This window comes from Echinops telfairi, unplaced genomic scaffold, assembly GCF_000313985.2.
Source record: "Echinops telfairi isolate 266 unplaced genomic scaffold, ASM31398v2 ScPeMD7_5592;HRSCAF=6446, whole genome shotgun sequence".
Classification (NCBI taxonomy): domain Eukaryota; kingdom Metazoa; phylum Chordata; class Mammalia; order Afrosoricida; family Tenrecidae; genus Echinops; species Echinops telfairi.
The window spans coordinates 19,446,292-19,449,654 of NW_022109491.1; the positions used below are offsets into that span (position 1 = coordinate 19,446,292).

Consider the following 3,363-nt stretch of genomic DNA (forward strand, 5'->3'; position numbering starts at 1 on the left):
GGGGTTTGTGCTGTGAGGATGACAAGGCAATGCTAAGCCTCAGTGTCTTTGTGAACAAAAGGAGCACATTAGACAGGATAATGGAAGACAGAAAACACACACCACAGGCAACAACGAGGTGTGACAAAGGAGGGGTGCAGAGAGCATGAACAACAAGACACCCCAGGAAGCGGGCAATAAAACCAGGCAGGAAAACAGGAGTGACAGGCTTGGGGGTTGGTCAGAAAAGCTGGGGCAGGTATGCTAGGAAGTCAAACCACAGGAAGATGGCAAGGCCCACGTGAAGAAGGGGGGAGGGGGGAGAAACAGGACTCCAATTAAGTGATTTTGGAAGGGGAACTACAGCACGGGGAGTGTTGGGAGGGTGGGCAGACTGGCCTGTGGAGCTGGCACACTCTGCCCTACCAGGTCCGATGCGCTGGAGTCGGCCTGACGGCAGCAGACAAGTCAAAATGTGCACTTCACAGTGGTTACCACGCTACCTTTGGGGTGTGTGTGTTTCATCAGCATAACCCTTTTTAAAGATGCAGAGGATGGGGCCGACAGGGTGGGACGTGTCTGAAAGAGCCATAGTCAAAAAGCCCCAGCAGGCTGGGGCTCAGGGGTCCTTATCAAACTCATCGTGAGCCTTCTCTGCCCCACAGAGGCAGCTGACAACTAGCCATGCAGTCTCATGCAGACCCCTTCACTGCCTCGCAGCCCAGTCTCCTCATCTGTAGCAGGGTCCCTGTCCAGCCTCTCTGAGTACCTACAGGGAGAAATGAGGCTGTGTGTGTCCAAAAGCCACACCAACCAAAGCACTCCCCCACAGGGAAGCAGAGGAGTCAAGGCTTAGTCAAGCCTTCCCACTGAGTGGCCACAACCTTCACCATTACTTCCGTTTCCCTGACAGTCTCTTAATATCAGCCTACAGCGGCAGAGTCCTATCCTTCTGGGTCACATTTTGTCTTTCAGAGATGCTGCAGCCATGCAGATTGATCAAGACTTCTGCTGCTGTTTTTTATTGCGTCTCTAAGGTCTTGTGGGCCAGGTATCAGATGTGTCTGATTCGACCTATACCCTACTCACAAACTTGTCACAGGAACATTTTTTAAAGGGGGGTGGGGAGTGGGAGAGGAGGTCTACAATGGTGGTGACTTTATATAGGAACAGGAGAAATGTCCATGATTTACTAAGAAAGGCATTTTCTTAGACTGTTACAGGGGATCTCCTTACCTACTTTTCTGTCTCAGTTGAAAAGACAAAAAAGAAATCAGCTACTGACTGGGTCTGATATGCCTCTCATCAACCCTAGCTGATTTTGCATAAATTCCAACTTATACCCCCCCACACACACACACACAAAACAACCCCTCTACCCCCCAGCATTTCAGCAAGTCAATAATGAGTCCGGAATTGTAATCATCAACTCTGGGCTCATGTGGTGTGACCCAGAAGACAGAGGCCATTTGAGGACCAGGAAGAGGAGTGAGAGCCGGAACTAAAGACGGACAGACGCACCCTCATTCCTGATGAGAACATTCAGCCTGGGCTGCCTCCCATCCCGCATTTCTTGCCCAGCAGCCGATGGGCATGGGTGATAGGTTTTTCCACTGTAGTTACAATTTCATTTCACCAAGTAAAAGGCTCTTCCGTCCAAGTCTAATAGGAAAACAGAGAGCCTGTCTCTCTGCGAATTACTAAAACACAGTTTTTGATAGCCTATTTTGTCATGTCGAGTGGAAAGGCCACCCTCCTCACTCCCCCTGCACCTGTCCACCACTGGGGCCATAGCCAGTATCACAACAGGTAAAGGAGAGAAGGCCAGCTGGGCACAAACGGTGCCTAACACACAGAGGCCAGGAAAAGAGGGTGTTTTCCTGCTGGGCTGGGGGCCAGACCTGTGTTTCCTGGTCTGATCCCACACTTCAGAGCCTTGGTGGAGACAATGAGTGCTAATCTCATCATTCTCCAATGGGATGTGCCCACAAGGAACAGAGTTAAATATATTACTGTGGGAAAAAGGAGACGGGTGCATTAAGCCAATGTTTAAAAAATAATAATTTCACGAAGGCTTCCTTCAGATTAAATGAACCTGTGTGCAGATTGAGAGTATGTCAACAATTTAATAAAACAAAAGTGGGGACTTAAAAAAAAATCCTGTTTTATTCCTGTCATTGCGGTTAGGTGCCTACAAGTGAGCTCTGCCGCATAGTGACTCAAAGCACAACAGAGCAAAACATTGCCTGCCCCCAGGACACCAGCCTCACAGTCACCGCTGTGCCTGAGCCCCCTGTTGCAGGCACCATGTCCATCCATCTCGCACTGAGGGTCTTCCTCTTTTCCACTGAGCTTTACCAGCATGCCGCCCTTCCCTGGGTCTGATAATATGTGCTAAAACACGAGACAAGGTCTCACCATGCTCATTCCCAAGGAGCCTCTCATATTCCCAGATTAGGACAATGATTACATATAGCTCAATTAGTACAGAGGAATGTCAAAACACACAAAAAAGGTGGCTTCTGCCTCCTCTGTAAACAGCAGGCCCAAAGCTGCTATGAATGAACCGGGATTCTCCACTTTACTCCAGTCCTCCATCAAGCTCGTGTGAGGAAGAAAATATGTTCACTTGGTATTTCTTAAGTACCTCCTAAATGCATTTGACACCATTCAGCTGCAGGGACAATGTCCATAGTGGCCCACCACCACCCTACTCTCTGGGGAATATGGAATCTCTCGAGGACCCACACAAGATCCAAAGTTACATCACGAGGTTCATTTTTGACTCTGGATCTCAACTTTCCTTCTTTGGAGCATATTTAATTTGGCTCAGAAACAGGGGTTGCTTTCCAAAACATATGATGAGGGAAGTTACACTAGAGAGGAGGAAAAGTAGAAAAGAGGTAAAGTCTTTTAGATGTAATTTTGACCCTGGGAGGATCAAGTTGAGAATAGCTCCTTGCAAAAGAACAGCTAGCGATCTGCAGGTCTTGTTAGGCAGTGCTTGCCTCAGGAAAGCGCTGGAACCGTAGCCAGCTCCCTCCCAGCCCAATTAGAAGAATGTCCCTCAGGAGGCTCAAACCCTTCCCAGACCTATTCTTGCTCATCAGCACTGGGGCTGCAACACCAGGCTCCCCCCGGCACTGTCTGGTCCCTCGGGGGCTGCCTGTGTGTGTCTCTCGGGCCCGTTTGTTCCCCTTTAGCATCCTCAGACCCCAATTGCTCAAGTTCAATGGATCCTACTGGCCTAAAAAATTCTGATTGCCCCCCATGCCAGCTACGTAGACAACTGCCGCTCCCCCCAGAAGAATCTACTTGAGAGGACAGCACTGAAGCTGCAGTTAGGGGAGAGGGGCATGTCTGATCAGAGCAAATGGGAGCACT

At 49.4% G+C, this 3,363-nt stretch overlaps 1 protein-coding gene across 1 annotated transcript in view; it reads right to left on the bottom strand.

Annotated features, from left to right (window-relative positions):
• CTNNBL1 (catenin beta like 1) overlaps window positions 1–3,363 on the bottom strand; it is a 174,012-nt gene that overhangs the window by 112,853 nt on the left and 57,796 nt on the right. The gene's annotated exons all lie outside the window — the stretch shown is intronic.